This window comes from Zosterops lateralis, assembly GCF_965231275.1.
Source record: "Zosterops lateralis genome assembly, chromosome: 4".
NCBI classification, from domain to species: Eukaryota; Metazoa; Chordata; class Aves; order Passeriformes; family Zosteropidae; genus Zosterops; species Zosterops lateralis.
The window spans coordinates 21,983,638-22,003,101 of record NC_139765.1 but is presented as its reverse complement, the minus strand read 5'-3'; the positions used below and the strand labels follow the sequence as shown (position 1 = coordinate 22,003,101).

Here is a 19,464-nt window from a genome sequence, read left to right as displayed (position 1 = left end):
TGCCCCAGCATCTTCTAAAGGGCTCATTCATTATTGCAAAGGCTTCAAAACAGAAGTTAAAAAAACTTAGGAAGCAACCAGGTCAGAAAAGAATACTTTTCCCCATTAGATTAGCCCTTCTTCATTTGGGAAGTTCAACAAACCTCATTTCGCTGTTACCTGAAATGCCATAATCTCCACTGATGCAAGAGCTGTCTTTTTATTTTATCTGCCAGCAGAAAGCCCCGTGACTCTTTGGCAGAGGCTACTCACAGTCACATGCCGTCTGCAGACTACCATTCCCAGACATGCCTGAGGTTAGACCTGACCCATCACAGGCAGGCCATTCCCCAGCCCCTACAGACCTGCCTTCTGGCCCTGCTGATGCTTTTGTCCTAATAAGTACAGAATGATGACAGTAATTATTTGCTGTCCTGTAGGGCCTAGAGGAATTTGAAGAGAATAGAGGCTTATGCCTGTTATGCTGTGTGAAAATGTAGTTTAATCCATAGCGAGGGGTACAGCCTGTACACACAGATCAATATCTGCAAGTGGAGCAGCTGTAACACATCAGGGTAAAAATTCAACAGCCCCTAGGCTGGGCACAAAACCTGTGCAGATGGTCTCATCCATGTACACTGGCAAAACCAAAATCATTCCTTGTGCTCTACACTGTAATTGAGGGAGGAATCACCAAGTTGGACAAATTTATGACCAGGATCTTGCCAGAGCTGAACCTGACATGACCTGCTCCTTTACTTCTGCTTATTTGTGATGTTTTAGGGGTCCCTGTGGTGGATTCATACCCCATTTGACAGTGCACAGCACAACAAATCACAGTTCCTGTGTTTTTATAATCTTCAGCTTTCTTGCTCATGTTACAGGCTGTACAAAACCATCTATGGTCATAACAGAAACATCAGTTAACTCCTGGGAGCTCCTGGCCTTTGGGTCAGGTGGAGGAAGAATGGGAGCAAGTCAGAAGAAGTTGTCACCATGGTTGGGAGAGGCTATGTGCAGCCCAAGGAAACAGATTCAGATTGCTTTGCAAATGGAGAGCTTAAATTAGCCTGGTATTTGATGATAGCAAACATTTGGTAATGATAGCTAGTAAATGCATGGGGATGGCATGTTTAATATTCTGCACCCTAGAAAGAGAAAGCATTTGAGCTCCCCTGCAGTTTAATGTTTTTAGTGCTGGATGGTTTATAGTTGTGTCAGGGACTGTGTGTGTATGAGACAGAATGAATTTGCAGGTGAATTTCCAAAAATTACCATCTAGCAGGATACTTGCACATAAGACCACTGAAGCACCAATCATTCAGACTTCTCCTGTTGGGATCTATCCAAGTTTCTTTCCTCCCAAAGAACGAACATAATAGTAACAATGATAGTAGGAATTGTAACAGTAATAACAATAACATATAGTCCCTTCTACTGCACTTTTCATCAGCAAAGAAATGCTCAGAAAAATTAATTTCAGTCATTCCTATTCTTCAGACAGCATAGAGGGAACCAGCCAGCAGCAAATATTGGCATTTATTGGGTGCTTTCAGACAGCTTAGCCTTTTGCTTTTCTGGAAAATCCAGGAATCTCTTAGGAGTATATACCTAGATTAAACAGGTCAGGTGGGGAAAATGTCAGAATTCTGACAGCAAATTTAAGAGTCACAACCCCTTCAAATCCTTAACACTTGACAGAATTGTTTCTTTTTACTCTGGAATATAAGAGGTTGTAGTGAAGAAATCAGAAAATCAAACAGTCCCTATATCTTTTAGGATTTGAAGTGCAGCTTCAGTCAGTCTCAGACTGTTGTGAGACTATTGCTTATTCCTTTTGCTCAGAGCATCTTGCATTCTTTTGCCTACATCCCTGGGAAAGAAACTGAAAAAGGGTACATGGTATGTTCCCTCAGGTGTCCTCTTGGCTGTGAGTTACATATTGTATAAAATGCTCTTGGCAGTGCAGAACATTTTAGGAGGTGTGTATAGTTCCCTATGCTCAATGCAAAATTAGTTACGTACTAAGTTATGCCCATGAAGCCACCCAACCTGGCCTTACTTTCCCCACTTTATTTCCACCATGCATCCTTGTTGGCTTATTTTCTCCTGACTGAACAACAGTCCAAGCTGCAAGATTTAGTAGCCCTCTTTTGTTTCATTGGGTTTTTGTGCTTAGTTTTGTGCTGTCTCAAGTGCAATGAGTGTAAGAAGAATGAATAATAACATGAGCACGAGCTTACAGAGTTATGTACTAAATTAAACTCAGCACTTAGAGCTGTGTGAACAGTTACCAATTTTACCTGTCATTGTTTTGTAACTCCTAAATATCTTTTCATTCCTGTCCCAGTTTCTCATTTTTTCCCCCTAGATTCTGAGGTGATTTGGCATTAACTGGAATGGGACCTGGTTTAAAAGCTCTGCTCTCCACTTATTGAAGAAAAGCAGCACATAGGCAGTGCTGTTCTTGTAGCAGTTATTAGTCTTGTTGCTTGTTTTGCACAGACAGTGTTATTCTTCTCTGTGCACATTACAAGACTTGTGTGTTACCAGCTACCAAGCTACCTTTAAAAGGAAAGTGGAGGAAGTGACCACGATGTCACAGTGACTTCAGATGTAATGAGCCTTGCTTGCTTGTTTGCTTGTCAGTTGCCTCACCCATATAATTTTCTTAGTCTTATTTATAAGCAATGCTGGTGACTCCTCTTTGGATACAAGGATTTGCTTCCTTAGAGAATCAAAATGTCAAAAGATTCGTTATGTGCATTGTTTCTGAGAGAAATAAAAATTAGAAAACTCCTAAGTATATGTTGAAAAATTTAGAGTGTTAAAACCCTTGGTTATTGTATAATAAGTTTATTTATGTTTTAAATGTTTTAAATTATAATAATTGTAAGTTCCTGTAATGTAGCAGTAGAAAGCCATGTTTATACTCCCCTAGAAGAGCGGGGGGGGGCGTTTCTTTGAAGGCCAGCAGCCCCCGCCCCGAGCCGTCGGAGGAACCGAAAGCGAAAGCCGCCGCTGCTGCCGTTCCCCCCCTCCTCCGAGTTGCCTGCCCACCATCGGGGCCGGGGGGGGGGGGCCTGCGCCCCACCACCGGGGCCGCAAGCTGCCGAGATAGTGTGGCGCGGCAAACCCCCCCTGCTGCGCGGGTCCCGTCGCTGCGGCTGCCCCACTCCCGCGCGCGCGGCCACCCTGCTCCCCCGCCACGCACGGCCGCCCCGCTCCCAGAGGGGGCCGCTCCAACCCCCGGCCACTGCCATGAGGCTGCCGGCGCGGCTCATACGCAAAACCTCCCCCCCCCCCCCCCACTCCCCCAGGCGACCCTGGCCACCAACATGCAAATTAGAAACCCCAGTGTACCCTGGGTCACTTTTAAAACCAAAAACCCCCTACCAAAACAAACCAATGTAAACTTTGAACCCACAAAGGACAGTACTAAACCGTGTATACCCTAAAGTATTAGTGAACAATTTTTTTGTAACTCGCTCTAACCTAAAAGTACCCAAAAGAGAGCAGACACCAGACCAACCCAAAGGAAAATGAACTCCTATGACCCCCGACGGGGGCGGGGCTCCCAGCTCTGCGGGAACATAAGACTGCAAAGCTGAACAAGACCCTCTGCTTCAAGGTGAACCCAGAAGGGCTGACCGTCCCTCAAGCCACCCTTGTAAGAGCTGATTAATAAAAGTATTTAAAGGAGAAAAATATTATTTCTGCCCATTTATAACAGTTTCAGTGTTGGGGCTTTATTTAAATTTTTTCCCATCCGTCTTTGCTATTTTACAGGATGCATTCATTTTCATGCCTCTTCATCTTTCAGTACAGTCATTAGTGAAACCACAAAGGTGTGTGCATTCATTTGTAATGTCAATACAGCAGCCTGAATATTCCCTGGAGCCACAGTATCTGTCATAGTGGGGACACACCTTCCCCACCCCCAGCACAGCTCCTTGTGCTGCACCCTCTGTATTCATGCTGAGAGAGCTAAGGTGAGATGGGAGGTCAGCGTCCTTCTGGAAGGGAAAAGGTATGGTGAACTACAGTAAGATTTATGAGGTCTGGAGAGGAAGAGCCTGTTCCTGGAAGTGGTTAAGCAAAGGAGAAAGGACTATATTGGGCTGATACACAAAAAGGAAAGGCTAAATGCAGGCAATCAGTCAGCATTGAATTTGCCTCTTTTCACTGATTTTGTTGTCTCCCTTCTCACCACCTGCCAGGAAGGTAGAATTGGTTTAATCTGAGTTTCACAGAGCCATGCAAGGCCTACTGCATTGCTTTCCGCACTGAGGTTGTCCTCCATGCCTGTTCCCTGGAGTCTTGCTGGTGTCTGCTCACAGCCCTCATCCCATAAAACAGCAGGCATTCAGCTCTATCTGTATTCTTGGTTTGCATTTTCCTTTTTTCCCCTTGAATCTGTTAATTTATTTAAATTCTTCCTCTCAAACCTTGATTCCATTATAGCCCTATTCTGCTCTTCTTTTTTTAGACATTGTAGCATGATCCTTCACCTTTAGGAAGAAAATCCTGTAACTCTGAGGTGCTTCATTCCCGCATCTTTCTGCTTATGAGAGATCCAAAGCGTTGATATCTGTCCTGTATTGAGTAGCAGAAATTACCATATTACTAATATTTCTCTCCAAGTAATGCAGATGGCTCATGGCTAATTCTGTTGTCCAAGACTGCATATTGCCTCTGCTTCTGGCTACAGATGCCATTGCTGGAGATCAGAACTTTTGGAAAAAACAGGAGTTTTCACCATTACCTGAACAGCTAGAAAGTGGCAGTGAAGTTTGCAAGGCTGGCAACAGGACAGTGCTATCTGCAAAATTTTTGAGATGCCAGCTGGGGTAATGCAAAGCTTGTGACTGTAGTGTGCCATGGTCTATGGAGCTGCTGCAAAAATATGGGCAAGAGCAACATATGGAAAGTGCTTCAAACTCACTAAGGTTGGAGTCACAGTAAAGGCAAGGAGATGTACTGATGTGATGAGAACTGAGAAATAACAAAAAGTTATGAATTGCAGAGTACGTGTTGGGAGAAGTTTGTGGTGTTGCAGGACATTTTATGTGTTTTACGTAACAGGTAATTTTCAATGCTTTCAGGGTCACTGGATAAGACAACATGATCTGGGTCATCAAGTGCTGTTCCCTGCTATTGTACGCCAACTGTCATTCAATCCCTTTTTGTAAACTGATCAGTCTTCATCTTTAAAGTAATCAAGTCTCATTTCCCCGCAATGCTTACTGGGAGACTATTCCAGAGTCTCTTTTGTCTGATGGTTAGGAACCATCTCCTAATTACCAGCTGAAATGTATACATGGTTAGCTTGCATTCAGTAGTTCTTGTGCCAACATATATTTTTAGCTAATATAATTATTGTCTTTTGTTGCTGTTTTTGCTCAGAAGTATTTACAGAGAGCTGTCATACTTGCAGTCATTCTCATTTTGCAAATAGAATATTTTACTCAAAGGAAAGAAAAACTGTACTGCATGGAGACATCAACCCCTCTTTCCCCAAATATGTAAAAGCAGTTAGCCAGCCCTTGGTAAGGGGGTAAATATAGCTAGTCAGGGATAGAGTGATTGCTTTGTGATTTCACTATTGTTTGTTTGTGAACTTGCTCAAAGAAGCCTCACCTCTCACTGTGCCACAATCTGAAATAAAATTAAATTAAGCTCAGTTTTCTGGATTACAGGAGAACCTAAAAGTAATGACCTGTGGCATCACAACCTTGTACAAGAGAACTCTCTAGGGGGAATTCTGCAGTCCAGGCTGTGGCTGACTTCATGCTGGAAAAGATGGAGGAATGAAAAGCCTCTATAAAATGAATCTTAGCTGTGCTTTGCACCAAGCAGAGAGAAGAGTCACAAAGCTGAGCTTAAAAGTTTTCTGTGAAGACAGTATTGGTCTGAACTGTAAGTACAAATGTGGGGTAAACTTGAAATGAGAACATATTCTTTCTAAAGCACTTTAGAAACCTTCAGAAGAAGTTAAGGTGCTTCAAGATGAATCAGAGTGGAAGCTCCATTAGCTCATCGCTCACTGAACCATACGAGCTTGTGGCCTTGGTGGGGAGTTCTGTGGCTTTGCTTGCAGCAGGAGCCTTGTGTGTTTTCTGTGCTCTCCACAAGCAGAGAAGCTTGTGTAGTGTTGCTCGTGCTTCTCCCAGGCCTGTAAGACCTTTTGCTGCACTTGGAGTTTTCCCATGTCTGCAGCAGCCAGAAGTGAGGCCCTGCTGGCCTCTGTGCTTCTTTTCCATGGCAGAGCTGTCAGCAGCTCTCATGTGCAGAGAGAAGCAAGGCCCTGCTGCATAGTTTCTTCCTTTCCACAGCAGAGCTTTTAGCAACTTCAAGCTCTCTTTTGCAGAGTGAACATTGTCTTTTCTTTCATCAGTTGCTCTCCAGATGGAAGTTATGGGTTTTCAACATTGTCTGGGGATGCTGAAGCTGTGACAATCTGAGAAGCAGTTTTGACCAGCCTCTCGGTGATTCTCAAATCCTTTTCATGTGCCTGGGCTGTGTACCAATCACTTGTACACAATGGGGATTAGTTGTTCTTCCAAGAAGTGCTGGTTCCAAGTAAGGCACATGGGTCTGTGCGCCCCACATTTACTTTGGTGACAGTCCTAGGAAAGAGTTTGGTGGGTTTCAGTCATTTCAGAATCGGGGAATGTAAAAAAAAAAACAATAACACAAACCCTGTTTTTTGTTCCTATGCAGGGTATAACAGTGTACTTATACAGAGAGGAGTAGAGAGATTATATCAGTGTATATCTCACTCATAACTCATTTCTTTTCTTAACAGTACCAGCCATTGAAGACCCTTGAGTATTGGTGCTGCCAGAAAGAATGGGTTGTTTTACAGTCCTGGATTCAATTCACAGTTAAATATCTCAGGTAATGGAAGTGTTTACCACATCACTCAAGAGCATTGTATTGTCTGCTAGATTTCTTAAGTAAGGAGTTTTCTTTTTTATTTAGTTCAGCTGCTTCCTTTTTTCTGAAGAAATAAATGACCAAATAAAATCCAAATCTGAAAACCTCCCCCACTGAGTCTATTTCAGTTGTGGCTGTTTTCTTCACATTTTCCTCCTTGAAATGCATTAGTTTCCAGTTGAAGGAACCTGAAGAAAAGATGATTATTACCAAGAAATTTGAAATTAGCACAGCTCGAAACACCCCCACAGCAGTGTTCTAGTAAAATGAGTGAGGCTGGGCTAAAACCTCTCTATATTTTTTAGATCATTCTATATTTGGATTTAGCAATCCTATTACTGAGCTAAAATTTAGGACTCTTTAGACGCATTTGTTCTGGAAACAGCACTGGTAAATTACAAGGTCTGATAGGTTGGAGAATGAGGACAGTGTCTAAGATCTAACAAGGAGAAAAGTAACAGACCTTCTTCCATTTCTATTAAGTGCGTTTGCATATTTTCAGCACATTCAATAAATGAATAGTTCTGTGCTTGGACAAAATTAGTGGTTAAAGAGAAGCAAAATGCACCAAGTATGGTGTGTGGGATATTGCAGTGCTATTATGCAAATTGTTGCTATGTCTTCAGCAGGAGTTTTCAGTTCAATTTAGATCTACTCCAAAGGAGGAGAAGAGTGTGTTTTAGTCAGACCACTGGGATGAGACTATGCATTGAAAAACTCCTATATAAAGAAAGATTGAAACATCAGTGAAAAGGTGGAGAAGGAATGGAAAATGTACACCCTACAAGGTAGAGTGCAGAAGAAGATGTGACCACTTATCACTGAGAAGCTCTTGTGAAACAAGAAGGGACAGCTCAGTGGAGAGGGAAATGACTGGTAAAATGAAGCTTTGTGCTGTGACAAAAAGAGACAGTGGAAATCTCTGCTTTCAGGTTTCTTGAAATACAGCAGCACAATTTTAAACTAGGGTGGAAATATCTGTATTAATTCTAGTGTAATTACTGTAGTTGAAAATACACTTTTTATTTAAACTCTTCCATTCTGGAAATCAGAGCCCTGCCATATTCCAGAACAGAAGTTGAATTTAACTTCTGAGAACCTTTCAAGAAATGCTCATGGGAGAGAAATGATCACATAAATGTCAAGTGCATAATTTCTTAAATGTTCCTGCTCTGGTCATTGCTAGCACTCATGTCTCAGCAATATCTTTTAGGCTGAACGTAGATCTACACAACATTATGTTCATTATGTGCTGAAGACGTCCAGCACTGTATTTTTCACCATATTCCTCTCTTTACACAGGTAAAAGTCACGGTTTATGTCAGCATTCTGCACTGCTGACCTAGTGCTACCTGCCAAGATTTACAGCATCTTCCCTTAAGCTCAAATGGTTATAAAAATCACTAGATGGCAGCAGTGCCATTTCTGGTCTCCTGTAGCCCTGAACTCCTGGTCACAGCTGTGTGCTCTGGGGTGCTCCTTGTAGCCAGTTCCCAGCTTTGCAGGGTATGCAAGGGCAGCTATACCAGCTGAGAAAAACTTGCCTCTTTCTCAGCGAGAGATTTGTGCTCTCCATTTGGTACCTTCCCAAAGGCTGGGTTTTAATGAATGATTCTCTATTTTTTCTTCAGATTCCTTGTTTTTCTCTGAAATTGCCCCAATTTGTAGCTTGCAGACACTGGTATATACACATGCTAATGGCTGTGCTGTTATGATATGTTATATGCTTCCATGATAATGCAAGCTTTGGCTGAGAGCAGGGAATATCCCTGGAACCAACAGAGGTTGACTCCATGGCTCAGGTATGAAACTGGATAACAGGAATTTGTAAATGGCACCGTTTGTTGTTGTTGCAGTGTTGCAGTTGGCTTTGCTCAACAAAATGCTAAAAGCAAAGTGCTAAGAGGAGAGAAATACACTGGAGAATTAAAATAATCAGAATAATTTTGGTCTTGAGCAATCTTCAAGTTTCCCAATTCTGGAATTTCCTGGGAAAAGGAATAATTCCAGTCAGTTCCCCAGCTACAACCATTAGATTCTGAGGCTTCATAGTAGTGTGATGAATGGGTGCACAGCCTAGCTGGTGGTGTCAGTGTTGTTTTGCTTACTTTCCAAAGAAATCTCACCAAACTTAAGCAGTCTTCAGAAACCCTTCAGATGTCAGTGTTAAAACCAGGAGAAAGTTTCCTCTGGTCGTAACAATCTGTACCTTTGTGGGTTCAGTAGCTCCTTCCCTCTCCGCTTCAATGACAAGCTGAACTCTAGGGCAGGGGCAAGAAGGAAAGGTTATTGTGATTCTTCTGGTTTGCTTTTTTTGACAGATCCTCCCCCCACCCCCCTCCCCCAACCAAAAACCAACCCACATTTTTATCCCTTGTAAAAAAGCTATTTTCAATGGAATTTTAGGTCTGGAAATGGACCAAGACCACGGTGCTTAAATGTACTGAGAAAGACATGGCTCTTGGCTCTTGTTACAGATTTTAAGACCACCTTCACCAAATTCTCACAAAATCAAAATAGTGCTGCTGTGCTCTGCAAAAAGGCAGATGGGGGTTTCAAAGCTGAGTGTCATCAAACATAATTCTGGATAGAGATTCTTCCAAGGTCACCTCTTCTGTAATTCATGAAACACTGATTTCTTTTTTTTAAATTGATACTGGGACTTGGTGCATCTGGAAACTCTCACAAGGTTAAGGGCTTAATTCTTATTCCCACAAGTTCCTATTACAATTTGGTGGTGGAAAGAATCCTCCAAACTGGTGCTAATCCATGCATTTTTGAGGCCTTTTTTACATAGCCAGAGTTGTGGAAAGGTAAGTAGAAAAGAAAGGAAGACCATTTTATGTGTTTGCACACCCAAATACACATTTTGGGCTACAAATTTTCACTTTCTCATTCTCCCTTCTATTTCATTTGCTCCATGCTGTCCTTCAGCAGGGGTTGGAAATTTGAGATGGATTTAAAACAAAAATACATGCTCTGCTTTATTATGAGCATATTTCAAGGGGAAAATGGATTGTATTTTTATTTGACTGAATGCATTCAATTGCAGCAACTTTTATTATTTTGAAACAAAGTTTTGTTATTCAAACAAAAGCCTAAGTAGTACCTACTATGCCAACTCAAAGCATTTTTCTACAGCTCGTTTTAAAATTAGCCTTCAGGATTTACTTGACTAAATCAAGCCTCAGGAAAAAGAAGCTTGCAGGGGGGAAATCAGGGCATTAGAGGTGATAAAATGAGAAATGAGAGAGACGAACATCAGTGCAAACTCATCAGCATTGGAATAAACTCAGAAATAGACATTCTACATTTCCATAATGCTGTCAGCTGCCACTACAGAGACAGGGATCTATTACCTCTGTTTATACTGCTGCTAACCTAATTTATAGCAATTTATTGTATAAAAGTAGACAGCAACTTGACTGGCTGGGAAAAAAAAATCCCTCTTTGCTGAAAATAAAAATGATAATGCACATAATAGATTTCTGAAAGTAATTTGAATGGTCGGTTAAAACACAAGGTGAGTTAGATATATTTTTAGTAAATCTCAGCACGAATTACTTACTTTCATATGCACATTTGCAGATGGATCAATAAAGGGCAGACATGGGACATTTACTTTGTAAGATTGGATAGGCCCAGGTTATTCACCACTTGCAAGGTTTTTTATTTTACTGTGGCTGCATGGAGGGATGAAGCAAGAGCAGAAATGGGCACAATGCCCCCACGGCTGAAATCAGGTGCCTATTCATGATCAGCTTTGTGAGAAATGAATCTGACACAGCCTTGTCCCAGAAAAAACAGGCAGTTCATGTAATTTCTGTCCAGATGGTGGAGAGGATAAAAAGCCTCCAAGCTTTCCACAGCTTTCAATCTAAGGAAATATCTGTAAGATATTTCTCCAGCAGACACATGTATGCCCTGATTTTGCTCCAAACTAGCTGACACAAGCCCCAAACTGGAGGTTTTTGTTAATGTCTGTCCCTCTTCTCAGTGTTTCAGCTAAGACTCAGCCCTGTGCTCATCACCACTGCTCCATGTTTGTTCTGGAGCTGATGGCTGTCAGACTGGCTCCAGAGCAAGCTGGCATTGGTTTCCAAGCTACCATGAAGACATACCTAGAGGTGGTGGGATCTCACCCCTTTGTTAAAGCCCATGCCCTGATCCTGTCAGACCTGTCTGCTCTCGAGAAGGGGTCCTCAGTGTCTTCATTTCCTGAGCAGGAGTCTGGACCTTCTCTGCAGCAAACAGGTCTCTTGGTGAGAAGGTTGCTCTTCTCTTTCAGGCCCCCTTAGAAGTAGTTAATGAGTCTCTAGGGGTGCATAAACCAGACACAGAAGAGCATGGCTCTGCCAAGTCTAAGGAATATAATCATCAGCCTGCAGGTAAACATGTGCTTGAATGTTTTGCTGATCAGAGATGAACTGCTGAACTGGCGCCTTGGGAGCTGCCTTGCAACCACAGTTACTCCCTTTATGACAAGAAGTTTTCTTCAAACTGAGGTAGAATGCTTTTCTGTTGCAATACTAACTGGTTTTGCAGGGAAAAGGAAAGGGAGATGTCTTGGTTTGGAGAGACAGGTGTCTGCTAAGGAAGGCAGGAGCCTCCCTTGAGATGGAGAATATAAACCCCCTCTCTCCAAATTATTATAATTTTGAAATTAAGGGGTTTTCAGGGAAGGATATGGGAATAGGAATAACAGTTCTTTACTAGAAAAAAATAAAATAAAATAAAAATATAGTAGTACAAAAAAGCAAACAAACAAAAAAACCCCAACACTGACAGTCAGAATACAACCTGACACCCTGTTGGTCAGGTTGTTGGTAGCAGTCCAGTTAAGTCCTCCTGGAGTGACAGATGGGGTTCTGTTGAAGCAGAGATGATCCTGTAGAAGGGTGTAGTTTCCTCTGAAGGTCCAATGGTAGTGAGATGGGTCTGGTCTTCCTCTGGGAATCCAATGGAAACAGGCTGTCCTGGTATTCTGAATCTCAGGTTTTTATCCAGATAGGAATGCTTGGCTCCTCCCACTGTGTGGAGCATCTCACAGTGGGATGATGTAATTTTTATCAGTCATGCAGTGAGCCTTAATGGGTCCATTAACAGAAGATATCCCACTGGAGGGAGGATGGGTTGTGGAAAAGGTAAAGGACACTGCCTCAACTGATTCTAACAGATGGTAATAGAATACATACATTTGATTACATCTTGCATTGCAACCCAAGACAGGAGAACTGATAATTAATAGTTTGTGGCAATCTGTGCTCAGAATTAAAATATATGGGAGTAAAATTAGAAGTACTGTCACTGCTGTGCAGATACTACCAGGTTTGAATAAAATGGGATGAGGTAGCTGAGAACTGAGTTGCATGGACCAAACCACAAAAGGAGAAGTGAAACACAGAAACAGTCAGGTCTGGCACATCTGATAAGGGCTTTGGGTGGAGAGAGGCATGAGGAGTTTGCACAATAGTGGCATTCTGTCTCCAGAGAGTGCTGGTCCAGAAGAATCTCATGTCTCAGGACATTGTCATGAGCAAAAAAGAAACCCCTATCACATCTGGCACCACAGAGATCCTGTTGTCTCAGTGGCATTCCCAGTGGCATCCCCAGTGTTTCCAGGATTAACAGGTATGTTTGCCCTCATGTGGATGTCACTTCAGAACTGGAAGGACTCCAATAATAGCCCATGTTTCTCAGCCCAGCTCTTTCAATGTCTGCCACAGTTTGGAGGCCTCCAATGTGGTTTCCCCTGAGCAGCTGCAGGTTGTCACCACATCCACACCTCCCATGGCTGAGGAAATTTCTGGGGTTTGTCCTGCTGTGCAGGACCAGCTTGAGAGAGGACTGGCAGTGTCACTCACAAACAGCAAACTTTGCATGGACTCCCTCCAGCATGGCAACTCACCTGGCATGCACAGAGCACCCATGTGAACCCCACTGGATGGTTCGAAAGGCCTGTCCTGAAGGCAAGCTCAGGCTGGTACCTCCTGCTTTACCTGTGTCAGTGCCTCAGGATCAAACTAGTGGTTGAATTACTTTGTTGATGCCTGTGCTGCTTCAGTTGTGAGCTTTGTACAAATAGTTGTTGATAGAACAAAGCTGGACTATGTCAAACTAGTTCTCTCTGCTTCAAACCCTGGACCCCTTAATTTGTGGCTAGTGGAGGCTTATCCAGCTGCTAGCTACAAACTCTTCCTGCTGCAGGACTATGCTGTATTATATGTCCCTGCTCCACTCAAGGGGAAAAGAGGAGACAAGAAAAGTAGTGAATTTAGAAGGGCTTTTGATTTAATATTTCAAAGCTTTACAAAATACTCAGGCAGGGGTCTGTGTAGACTCCTCATTCTAACTGAAATTTTAGGTTAAGGAAAACAAGCTGTTGATTCATTGAGTCAGGTCTTTAGTTCTGCAAACCAGCAAGGAATTGATTTATAAAAGGTGAGAGTCTAGGACAGTCTGGAAGCTGTCACATCATGAGTAAGCATACAAAAAGATTTATAAGAGTGCAAAAAGAAAATGCTTCTGGTTTTTAGCTGCTTAAATACCACAGTAGGTGTCAGAGAATTAATAGCTTTGAGGATCTGCCATCTTGCACATCATTGAAAACCTCCTAATGGGGTTAAAAGAGCACAGACAAATTTTCTGAAGTTTGGCGTACGTCAGCACCTGTTACAGTCTCTCCAAATTCATGCAGTCAAGCAGTCAACACTGGCATGTGCAACAGCATTGTAGGAAAGAGGGAAAATATGACAATGTGTGGAAAAAGGTGACAGGTCTAAGACATGGTGCCATATGAAGCATGATGCCAGGTTGGTTGTTGGAACAGTGAACTAGACAGGGTGAGGAGTGACACTGAAGTAGTGAGTGTTGAAGTGTGAAGCAACACATATGTCAAGTGGAAATCTTCTCACTGTACAGGATGTACCAACACAAAAAGAAACATTGCCTATGATTTCAAGCCTGATTGCTGCTCCTGGAGGACCTCAGCATAACAGTTTATTATCAATGTGAAAGCAAGAGCTTCCTAGGAAACATGGTTAAATAAAGATTTGAACTTTAAAAGCTTTGATCATAGGGATGATTTGTGTCCACTTCAGCCCAACTTATTTTACATATAGAATAGCTTATGACAGCATTTTTGATAATAAACATTTACAAATCATTTTCTGACCACACATCAGAAAGAAGTTAAGAGTCAGTTAGCAGTGCAATATAATGCATTCAAATGCAACGCATACCACACTACTCAGCCACTCTGTAGGTTATAAACAACATCACACATTGCATTCAAATAGCTGCACCGTCAGGTCTGCAGAACTGCATGAGGTTTGCCTTCAAGTGCCATTCTGCTCTGAAAAGCAGGCCTTAAAAAGCTCATTGTGTGGCTCTGTGTTTATTCAATTGTTCTAATCCTTGTCAGATCATAATTATTAAAAGAAGATCATAGAATCATAGTAGTTTTAGAAGGGACCTTAAAACTCATCTCATTCCAATCTCCCTGCCATGGGCAGGGATAGCTTCCACTAGACCAGGTTGTTTAAAGCACCGTTCAACCTGGCCTTGAACACTTCCAGGGATGGAGCTTCCACTGTTTCTCTGGGCAACTTGTTCCACTGCCTCACCACCCTCACAGTAATTTATTCCTAGTATCTAATCTATTTTTACCCTCTTTCATTTGAAGACATTAGCCCTTGTCCTACCACTACATGACCCTGTAAAATGTCCCTCTGCAGCTCTCTTGTAGCCCCCTTTAAGTACGTACAGGTGCGATAAGGTCTCCCCAGAGCCTTCTCTTCTCAGCCTGTCTTCATAGGAGAAGTGCTCCATACCTCTGATCATCTTTGACTTCCTCTGGACTTGCTCCAACAGGTACATGTTTGTTCTTACTTTGGGTGCCCCAGAGGTGGATGCAGCACACCAGGCAGGATCTCACCAGAGCAGAGGGGCAGAATCTCCTCCCTTGCCCTGCTGCCACACTGGTCTTAATGTGGCCCAAGATCAGGTTGGCTTTCTTGGCCTGCAAGTGTGTATTGTAATGGAAGGATGCTTCCTTCTATTCAAGAAAGATGCCTTTTTTCTTCTGTTTTTCAGCTCAAGATGGGTTCAGAGAAGAAAGATATATTGTCCTTCCATGTCAACTCAAAGAGGATAATTGATACATGAAATATTTAATCTCATGTTTTCCACTGTGTTTAGGCAGCCCTTGTTTTCTTACCTGATAACACTGTTGCTGGAACATTCACCAAAGTATTTGCTTTTTATAGAAGCCAGCTGTACCTTCCCTGCCCAGTGTCATTTAGATTGAGTTTCATTTCAGGGTAAGGCAGCTCATAGGTCCTCTGTGGTATGGCCTTCTTCTGGTGTCAATTCTCAAAGGTCTGTCCAGCCTTAGACTCCTGGGGATAGATAAAAACCACCATCAGACACCAAAGGGTGCACATGTGCTTGTGTGTGCATGAATCAACATCCCTAGCTAACAGATGAGAGGGAAGCCAAATGAAGTGAGACATGGGGTATTGAACACATCTGTCAGGAACATCTGTCAGTATAGCTGAGCACAGTTTCACTGCTGTGCAATGCTCATTCCTTTCCAGTAGTTACTAACTGGGCCTTCTGGGTCTTATTTAGCTGACTCCTACTGGTCCTCTTCTCCTTTCTTTCCCCTTTTCTTGTGGAGGTTTTCCTCTTGTTTCAGCAGGCAGGCACAGATGGAGACATGCTGACAACTCTTCTGACAACTTTGGCCTTGTTGTCAAAAGAGGGCTCTCCAGGGGACAGAAAACACCTGGCAGGAGGTAAGGTGCTATGAGCTGCGAGCACCAACACAGCACAGTGTCCTTTCTGTGCTTTTTTTTTGAGTGGTAAGTTCCACCTCACAGTCTTATGGTTGGGGTATATTCAGGTGTCTCTTCCTTATGGATCCTCTAATCTCTATGAGTGCTGAGCTCACTCTTGAATGCTTTTCTTTCAGCTATGCTATTCAAGTATTCACCACTCAGACAGCTTTTGTTCATTGACTTGTTGGGAGGTAAAAGTTCTGACCCTCTTTGTCCAGCCTGGCTCGTCTCACAATCAGCCTCTTCAGAAGCCACTCGTGAGAAGGGAGAAGGACTCGAACCTGATAGTTTAATTAGATTTTTTTTTTTTAATTAACTTTGTTTCTGTGGGAAAGCAAAGTAACAAGTACACATCTGGTGAATTTTCCAGCATCTAAGAAGGTGACTTATAACACTTATGCATCTGCTTTCTTCTGACATGCCTGTGGGTCTCATGATCTGTTCTGACAGTCTTCTAGGAAATGCTGATAATGAGCAATCTTTGCTTTTCCCAACATGCTTTTTGTTTTCTTCCTAATCTACTCTGCAGCAAGGACAAGATTTAATGTGGGATCCTATCTACACTATCTTAACAGAAACAATTATGCTTCCTGCTTTAATTAACAGTGAGCTTGACTTTCCTTTCCAAAACCAGATGATGAATTTTCTCTACCTGTAGCTGTGCAGCTGTCCTGGTTTAGGGCAAATTTGGGAGGAAACCTCTGAATGGGGTTCCTCTGGAGTGCAAATCCAAACGGCCCTTCCCCCCAGCCAGTCCGGGAAAAGAATTTCCTCGGAGAAAAGTGAAAAAACCCTATTTATTTAACAAACAAAATACCCACAAGCATAAGGAATGAATAATATAAAACAATAAAACTTCTCACTGCTCTGAAGAGAGATGGCAAAACTGAGAGAAGAACTTGCCATGAGTTAGCTCAGCTCTCTCGGTCTCTTATCAGTCCCAGTCCCTTCGGCGCTGGAAAATGCCAAGGTCCAGGCCCTGGTGGGTTGTGGGTGCAAGATCCCGGTCTTCCTCTGGGTTTCTCAGTCCAGAGCAGATTTAAACAGTCTCAAAAAAAGGGAAAAAACAGTCCAGGAAGCTTCTTTGCCTCAGCTAACTAAACTAACTAAAAGGAAAAAAAAAACCCCTCTCTCTGGCCACTGTCCATGCATTCGATGAACACACTGTCCCGAGGAAGAAAGAGAAAAATGCAGAGGAGTGAACACTGTTTTTCAAAACAAACTGCACACTTCTTTCCTGCTTCACTCTCAGAACCAGTCTTAAAGGCACAGAACACATAGCACACAGAGAACAGACGACTGGGGATACAGGCATCATAATGTCACCCTAGGACAGCAGCTTTCTCTGGCTTGGAGATCAGACAGGTGCGTGACAGGAAGCACCCAGCTTCTTCCAGGGTATTCACAGGTATCACCATGGAGAGAGACTCTCCCTTGCTTTTTCTGAGAATAAACTACTCAAATTCCTCCATAATCTCTAAGGCAGAGGAACTGATAGACATAAACACTGCCTTCATTAACTCAGATATAAACACTGCCTTCAGATACAAGCTGCTTATCTGAGAGCTGGGCAGGGCTTTGTATGGGAACCCCTTAGGAGGCACTCCCTCACAGCCCTTTCCAAAGCAAGCAGTCATATGGTGAGTCCCTCAGCAAGAGACAGTGATCCAGCTTAAACTATCTGACTTGGCCACCCCAGCAACCTTAAGCAGGTTCCCCAGGCTGTTGGCACTGCTCTGACACAGGGAGTCCCTGCCCTTGCTGTGCTGCCTCACATCCACAGGCTTGATGGTCAGGTGGGGTTCGAGGGCTGCTGCATGGGCTTGAGTTTTGGTAGTGGTGCTCCCTGGCTCCCATGCTGGCTGTGCAATTCATAAATGGCCCTTGATGACCTCCATTGCTGTCCTTGGGCCCTGACAAGGTCTCATCCCCATGAGTGTCTGTAGATTAGCAGATTAGTAGTAACACAGTAAGAGAGAAGTTACCTGGGAAATAATGGTCATAAAGAAAAATAGTTATCCTCTCACTCAAGGGCAGTTTAGAGGAAGGTGAGAGCAAAGGGTAGTTTCTTCCTTTTTTACATTATTACAAGAGAAGCCGAGAAAACAAAGCCTCTGTTCTGCCTAAGCATCCAGAGGGACAAGTGGATGTTGGAGGAGCAGAGATGACAATTCTTTCCTTCCCCATTCCTATTCACTGTTAAGAAGTGAAAAGAGGGAGGGGATGCCTGGAGAGGAGACTGCTGATGGCCCAAAAGGTACTGAAAACCTGCTGGGATCCTGTAAGAGGCACAGGAGGAAAGGAGAAAAAAAGTGAATAGTTGATGATGAGTGGAACTAATGGGACCTGGGTCAAGTCACTCCAAGTGAAACTTTTTCTGTGGTTGGGACATTTAAAAGGTTTCCTATCCATATGGACTGTCCTGAGTCTAATGAGCTGTGAGTTAAGCCTGCAGACTTTGCATAATTTAGAACATGGAGACTCTACCCAGACATCCTCTTATTTTCTATGAAACCTTTCATTTATGTCTGTCATTCAAGTTAAAATCAGCTAAAATTGCCTAATGAGCTCAGGGGAATGAGGAAAAGAAAGGCAGACAACTCAGCAGAGACACATGTGCATTAACTCATCTGCACAAAGCATAATTGTTTGAATCCCATTCCTGTAGAAAATATCTGATTCTTCAGCAAGCGGAAGACCCTGAGAGCCTTGGGGATGTGAAGGAGTGTGCGAATGGGATGCTCAGTTTTTATTGTCCAGCTTCCATTGCTGTTCAGGAGAAGGAGAAATGCCACATATAATGCCTGAAATCTTCAGCCAGAATCTACCTCCATTTTCTCGCCTGCAATTATCTTCTACAGGGAAGAAAATTGTTTCTCTGCTCTCAATCTCTAACTTGTCCCTTTTTTCCATAAACATCATGAAATCATTATTTGAAAAGACGGAAAGAGGGAGGGATTAATTAAGAAGCTTGTATTCCAGTTTGAGGTTTTCACTGGTAATCAGTAACTGCTTGAGTTGTGCTTTCAGGGGTTTGTAATATGAACAAAATCTCTGGATAAGGAGACAGGCTGTAATTAATTTCTCTCTTCAGGACAATTACAGATATAAATAGAAAAACAAAGACAGACAAATATCAGCAGAGCTGTCCACGTTGCATGTACTCCATTGTAATGTGGCTCAATAGAAGATTATTTTCTACTCAAGGTCAGTGATTCACACCATGAAAAGGATATGGCACAGGATTTCTAGGATTTCTAGCCTTTGCTAGCACACATCTGATAATCGTAATTTCAGCCACTTTTCCACTTGGAAGAGAAACCAAGCATAGGAAACAAACCCAGAGAAAACAAACGTTTTCTTCTCATCCCATCCCATCCTGTCCTCTGGAGAGCTCAGAAACCTCTGGAGGCAGCAGAAACCAGTTAAGCTGGGGTAGTTTGAACATAAGTGCAATAGCATTGTGGGAAGCAGGAACCTTTAGCAAGGAGACAAAAGGGAAGGATTGGCAGAAGCCTCTAGCTGCTTTTCAGCATCTCAGGTTTCATGGAAAAAAAGTAAGTGCCCATCTGCCAGGGCTCTGCAGCAAACTTTGAGAAAAAGAACTGGCCTAGTGTTGCAGCACTGAAGAAGTTTGCAGACAGCTGCAGGAGCAGCTGTGGTATGTGCATGGCATTGGTTTGTATTGGTTCATTTCCTCACAGCC

General features: G+C 42.9%; 1 long non-coding RNA gene across 4 annotated transcripts; it reads right to left on the bottom strand.

Annotated features, from left to right (window-relative positions):
* Nucleotides 1-5,999: 5,999 nt before the first annotated feature.
* LOC310908934 lies at nt 6,000-17,011 on the bottom strand. Of its 4 annotated transcripts, none has more exons than XR_014589978.1 (4): nt 16,662-17,011; nt 15,137-15,317; nt 9,045-9,179; nt 6,000-6,608 (listed from the first exon to the last, which is right to left on the bottom strand). It is a non-coding gene; the product is annotated as an uncharacterized lncRNA (long non-coding RNA). The 4 variants fall into 4 exon arrangements; XR_014589979.1 differs by having other exon boundaries at nt 9,128-9,179; XR_014589980.1 differs by lacking the exon at nt 6,000-6,608 and adding an exon at nt 6,812-7,106.
* Between the last annotated feature and the right edge of the window lie 2,453 nt (nt 17,012-19,464).